This window comes from Nerophis ophidion, linkage group LG20 (genome assembly GCF_033978795.1).
Source record: "Nerophis ophidion isolate RoL-2023_Sa linkage group LG20, RoL_Noph_v1.0, whole genome shotgun sequence".
NCBI classification, from domain to species: Eukaryota; Metazoa; Chordata; class Actinopteri; order Syngnathiformes; family Syngnathidae; genus Nerophis; species Nerophis ophidion.
In genome coordinates, this window is record NC_084630.1 from 33,078,820 (window position 1) to 33,087,488 (window position 8,669).

An 8,669-nucleotide genomic window follows, 5' to 3' on the forward strand; every position below is an offset into this window, starting at 1 on the left:
TTTATAAACTAAACATGTATTTAATATTCATACACTAAACATGTATTTAATATTCATACACTAAACATGTATTTAATATTCATACACTAAACATGTATTTAATATTCATACACTAAACATGTATTTAATATTTATACACTAAACATTTATTTAATATTTATACACTAAACATGTATTTAATATTCATACACTAAACATGTATTTATTATTCATACACTAAACATGTATTTAATATTTATACAATAAACATTTTTTTTAATATTTATACACTAAACATGTATTTAATATTCATACACAAAACATGTTTTTAATATTCATACACTAAACATGTTTTTAATATTCATACACTAAACATGTATTTAATATTAATACACTAAACATGTATCTAATATTAATACACTAAACATTTATTTAATATTTATACACTAAACCTGTATTTAATAATTATACACTAAACATGTATTTAATATTCATACACTAAACATTTTTTAAATATTTATACACTAAACATGTATTTAATATTCATACACTGAACATGTATTTAATAATTATACACTAAACACATTTAATATTCATATACTAATCATATTTTTTAACATTCGTACAGTAGTCATGTATTTATTATTCTCTAAATAAGGCACACTCGGAAATAATTAATTTATTTGTGTGCCGTTGCGGCAGAAATCCACTGGAGGACGCTCATTCCCTCTTAATAAGTCTGGTCATTCATACACTAAACATAGTTTTTAATATTTATACACTAAACATGTATTTAATTATAATGCAAAAAAACACCTATTTAATTTTAATAAACTAAACATGTATTTAATATTCATACACTAAACATGTTTAGTGTATGAATATTAAATACATGTTTAGTGTACAAATAGTTAAAATATGTTTGGTGTATGGATGACCAGACTTATGAGGGAATGTGCGCCCTCCAGTGGACTTCTGCCGCAACTGCACACAAATAAATTAATTATTTCTGAGTGTGCCTTATTTTGAGAATAATAAATACATGTTTACTGTACGAATGTTAAAAAATATGATTAGTATATGAATATTAAATGTGTTTAGTATATGATTATTTAATACATGTTTAGTGTATAATAATTAAATATATGTTTAGTGTAATAATATTAAATATATGTTTAGTTTATTAAAATTAAATACATGTTTTTTGTATTAATATTAAATACATGTTTAGTGTATTAATATTAAATACTTGTTTAGTGTATTAATATTAAATACTTGTTTAGTGTATAAATATTAAATACATGTTTAGTGCATGAATATTAAATACATGTTAAGTGTATAAATATTAAATACATGTTAAGTGTATGAATATTAAATACATTTTTAGTGTATAAATATTAGTACATGTTTATTGTACAAATATTAAATACATGTTTATTGTAAGAATATTTAATAAATGTTTAGTGTATGAATATTAAATACATGTTTAGTGTATTAATATTAAATACATGTTTAGTGTATTAATATTAAATACATTTTTAGTGTATTAATATTAAATACATGTTTAGTGTATAAATATTAAATACATGTTTAGTGTATGAATATTAGATACATGTTTAGTGTATGAATATTAAATACATGTTCAGTGTATGAATATTAAATACATATTTAATATCAATACACTAAACATGTATTTAATATTCATAAACTAAACATGTATTTAATAGTTATACACTAAACATGTATTTAATAGTAATACACTAAACATGTATTTAATATTCATAAACTAAACATGTATTTAATATTAATACAAAAAACATGTATTAATGTTTATACACTAAAATATTCGTACACTAAACATTTTTTTAATATTCATACACTAAACATGTATTTAATATTTAAACAATGAACATATATTTAATAATCATATACCAAACACATTTAATATTCATATACTAATCATATTTTTTAACATTCGTACAGTAATCATGTATTTATTATTCTCTAAATAAGGCACACTCGGAAATAGTTTATTTGTGTGCAATTGTGGCAGAAATCTACTGGAGGGCGCACATTCCTTCTTAATAAGTCTGGTCATTCATACACTAAACATGTATTTAATATTTATACACTAAACATGTATTTAATATTTATACACTAAACATGTATTTAATATTTATACACTAAACATGTATTTGATATTCATACACTAAACATGTATTTAATATATATACCCTAAACATGTATTTAATATTAATACAAAAAACTTGTATTTAATTTTAATAAACTAAACATATATTTAATATTAATACACTAAACATGTATTTAATATTATTACACCAAACATGTATTTAATATTTATACACTAAACATGTATTTAATATTTATACACCAAATATGTATTTAATAATAATACAAAAAACATGTATTTAATTTTAATAAACTAAACTTATATTTAATATTAATAAACTAAACTTATATTTAATATTAATACACTAAACATGTATTTAATATTTATACACTAAACATGTATTTAATATTTATACACTAAACATGTATTTAATATTCATACACTAAACATGTATTTAATATTCATACACTAAACATGTATTTAATATTCATACACTAAACATGTATTTAATATTCATACACTAAACATGTATTTAATATTTATACACTAAACATTTATTTAATATTTATACACTAAACATGTATTTAATATTTATACACTAAACATGTATTTAATATTTATACACTAAACATTTATTTAATATTTATACACTAAACATGTATTTAATATTTATACACTAAACATGTATTTAATATTAATACAAAAAATTTGTACTTAATTTTAATAAACTAAACATATATTTAATATTAATGCACTAAACATGTATTTAATATTATTACACTAAACATGTATTAATATTTATACACCAAACATGTATTTAATATTAATACAAAAACATGTATTTAATTTGAATAAACTAAACATGTATTTAATATTATTACACTAAACATATATTTAATATTTATACACTAAACATGTATTTAATATTCATACACTAAACATGTATTTAATATTTATACACTAAACATGTATTTAATATTATAACACTAAACATGTATTTAATATTAATACACTAAACATGTATTTAATATTATAACACTAAACATGTATTTAATATTTATACACTAAACATGTATTTAATATTATAACACTAAACATGTATTTAATATTCATACACTAAACATGTATTTAATATTCATACACTAAACATGTATTTAATATTTATACACTAAACATGTATTTAATATTTATACACTAAACATGTATTTAATATTAATACACTAAACATGTATTTAATATTTATACACTAAACATGTATTTAATATTTATACACTAAAAATGTATCTAATATTCATACACTAAACATTTATTTAATATTAATACACTAAACATGTATTTAATATTTATACACTAAACATGTATTTAATATTAATACAAAAAATTTGTATTTAATTTGAATAAACTAAACATAAATTTAATATTAATACACTAAACATGTATTTAATATTATTACACTAAACATGTATTTAATATTTATACACTAAACATGTATTTAATATTTATAAACTAAACATGTATTTAATATTTATACACTAAACATGTATTTAATATTTATACACTAAACATGTATTTGATATTCATACACTAAACATGTATTTAATATTCATACACTAAACATTTATTTAATATTTATACACTAAACATGTATTTAATATTTATACACTAAACATGTATTTAATATTCATACACTAAACATTTATTTAATATTCATACACTAAACATGTATTTAATATTCATACACTAAACATGTATTTAATATTAATACACAAAACATATATTTAATATTAATACACTAAACATTTATTTAATATTTATACACTAAACATGTATGTAATATTTATACACTAAAAATGTATTTAATATTCATACACTAAACATGTATTTAATATTCATACACTAAACATGTATTTAATATTTATACACTAAACATGTATTATTAATACACTAAACATTTATTTAATATTTATACACTAAACATGTATTTAATATTCATAAACTAAACATGTATTTAATATTTATACACTAAACATGTATTTAATATTTATACACTAAACATGTATTTAATATTCATACACTAAACATTTATTTAATATTTATACACTAAACATGTATTTAATATTTATACACTAAACATGTATTTAATATTTATACACTAAACATGTATTTAATATTTATACACTGAACATGTATTTAATATTCATACACTAAACATGTATTTAATATTTATACACTAAACATGTATTTAATATTAATACAAAAAACTTGTATTTAATTTTAATAAACTAAACATATATTTAATATTAATACACTAAACATTTATTTAATATTTATACACTAAACATGTATGTAATATTTATACACTAAAAATGTATTTAATATTCATACACTAAACATGTATTTAATATTCATACACTAAACATGTATTTAATATTTATACACTAAACATGTATTATTAATACACTAAACATTTATTTAATATTTATACACTAAACATGTATTTAATATTTATATACTAAACATGTATTTAATATTCATACACTAAACATTTATTTAATATTTATACACTAAACATGTATTTAATATTCATAAACTAAACATGTATTTAATATTTATACACTAAACATGTATTTAATATTTATACACTAAACATGTATTTAATATTAATACAAAAAATTTGTATTTAATTTTAATAAACTACACATATATTTAATATTAATACACTAAACATGTATTTAATATTTATACACCAAACATGTATTTAATATTAATAAAAAAAAATGTATTTAATTTTAATAAACTAAACAGTGGACTTCTGCCGCAACTGCACAAAAATAAATTAATTATTTCTGAGTGTGCCTTATTTTGAGAATAATAAATACATGTTTACTGTACGAATGTTAAAAAATATGATTAGTATATGAATATTAAATGTGTTTAGTATATGATTATTTAATACATGTTTAGTGTATAATAATTAAATACATGTTTAGTGTAATAATATTAAATATATGTTTAGTTTATTAAAATTAAATACATGTTTTTTGTATTAATATTAAATACATGTTTAGTGTATTAATATTAAATACTTGTTTAGTGTATTAATATTAAATACTTGTTTAGTGTATAAATATTAAATACATGTTTAGTGCATGAATATTAAATACATGTTAAGTGTATGAATATTAAATACATTTTTAGTGTATAAATATTAGTACATGTTTATTGTACAAATATTAAATACATGTTTATTGTAAGAATATTTAATAAATGTTTAGTGTATGAATATTAAATACATGTTTAGTGTATTAATATTAAATACATGTTTAGTGTATTAATATTAAATACATTTTTAGTGTATTAATATTAAATACATGTTTAGTGTATAAATATTAAATACATGTTTAGTGTATGAATATTAGATACATGTTTAGTGTATGAATATTAAATACATGTTTAGTGTATGAATATTAAATACATATTTAATATCAATACACTAAACATGTATTTAATATTCATAAACTAAACATGTATTTAATAGTTATACACTAAACATGTATTTAATAGTAATACACTAAAAATGTATTTAATATTCATAAACTAAACATGTATTTAATATTAATACAAAAAACATGTATTAATGTTTATACACTAAAATATTCGTACACTAAACATTTTTTTAATATTCATACACTAAACATGTATTTAATATTTAAACAATGAACATATATTTAATAATCATATACCAAACACATTTAATATTCATATACTAATCATATTTTTTAACATTCGTACAGTAATCATGTATTTATTATTCTCTAAATAAGGCACACTCGGAAATAGTTTATTTGTGTGCAATTGTGGCAGAAATCTACTGGAGGGCGCACATTCCTTCTTAATAAGTCTGGTCATTCATACACTAAACATGTATTTAATATTTATACACTAAACATGTATTTAATATTTATACACTAAACATGTATTTAATATTAATACACTAAACATGTATTTGATATTCATACACTAAACATGTATTTAATATATATACCCTAAACATGTATTTAATATTAATACAAAAAACTTGTATTTAATTTTAATAAACTAAACATATATTTAATATTAATACACTAAACATGTATTTAATATTATTACACCAAACATGTATTTAATATTTATACAATAAACATGTATTTAATATTTATACACCAAATATGTATTTAATATTAATACAAAAAACATGTATTTAATTTTAATAAACTAAACTTATATTTAATATTAATACACTAAACATGTATTTAATATTTATACACTAAACATGTATTTAATATTTATAAACTAAACATGTATTTAATATTCATACACTAAACATGTATTTAATATTCATACACTAAACATGTATTTAATATTAATACACTAAACATGTATTTAATATTTATACACTAAACATGTATTTAATATTTATACACTAAACATGTATTTAATATTTATACACTAAACATGTATTTAATATTAATACACTAAACATGTATTTGATATTCATACACTAAACATGTATTTAATATATATACCCTAAACATGTATTTAATATTAATACAAAAAACTTGTATTTAATTTTAATAAACTAAACATATATTTAATATTAATACACTAAACATGTATTTAATATTATTACACCAAACATGTATTTAATATTTATACAATAAACATGTATTTAATATTTATACACCAAATATGTATTTAATATTAATACAAAAAACATGTATTTAATTTTAATAAACTAAACTTATATTTAATATTAATACACTAAACATGTATTTAATATTTATACACTAAACATGTATTTAATATTTATAAACTAAACATGTATTTAATATTCATACACTAAACATGTATTTAATATTCATACACTAAACATGTATTTAATATTAATACACTAAACATGTATTTAATATTTATACACTAAACATGTATTTAATATTTATACACTAAACATGTATTTAATATTTATACACTAAACATGTATTTAATATTCATACACTAAACATTTATTTAATATTTATACACTAAACATTTATTTAATATTTATACACTAAACATGTATTTAATATTTATAAACTAACCATGTATTTAATATTAATACAAAAAATTTGTATTTAATTTTAATAAACTAAACATATATTTAATATTAATGCACTAAACATGTATTTAATATTATTACACTAAACATGTATTAATATTTATACACCAAACATGTATTTAATATTAATACAAAAACATGTATTTAATTTGAATAAACTAAACATGTATTTAATATTATTACACTAAACATGTATTTAATATTTATACACTAAACATGTATTTAATATTCATACACTAAACATGTATTTAATATTTATACACTAAACATGCATTTAATATTTATACACTAAACATGTATTTAATATTAATACACTAAACATGTATTTAATATTATAACACTAAACATGTATTTAATATTTATACACTAAACATGTATTTAATATTATAACACTAAACATGTATTTAATATTCATACACTAAACATGTATTTAATATTTATACACTAAACATGTATTTAATATTTATACACTAAACATGTATTTAATATTAATACACTAAACATGTATTTAATATTTATACACTAAACATGTATTTAATATTTATACACTAAAAATGTATCTAATATTCATACACTAAACATTTATTTAATATTAATACACTAAACATGTATTTAATATTTATAAACTAAACATGTATCTAATATTTATACACTAAACATGTATTTAATATTTATACACTAAACATGTATTTAATATTTATACACTAAACATGTATTTAATATTTATACACTGAACATGTATTTAATATTCATACACTGAACATGTATTTAATATTAATACAAAAAACTTGTATTTAATTTTAATAAACTAAACATATATTTAATATTAATACACTAAACATTTATTTAATATTTATACACTAAACATGTATGTAATATTTATACACTAAAAATGTATTTAATATTCATACACTAAACATGTATTTAATATTCATACACTAAACATGTATTTAATATTTATACACTAAACATGTATTATTAATACACTAAACATTTATTTAATATTTATACACTAAACATGTATTTAATATTTATATACTAAACATGTATTTAATATTCATACACTAAATATTTATTTAATATTTATACACTAAACATGTATTTAATATTCATAAACTAAACATGTATTTAATATTTATACACTAAACATGTATTTAATATTCATACACTAAACATTTATTTAATATTTATACACTGAACATGTATTTAATATTCATACACTGAACATGTATTTAATATTAATACAAAAAACTTGTATTTAATTTTAATAAACTAAACATATATTTAATATTAATACACTAAACATTTATTTAATATTTATACACTAAACATGTATGTAATATTTATACACTAAAAATGTATTTAATATTCATACACTAAACATGTATTTAATATTCATACACTAAACATGTATTTAATATTTAT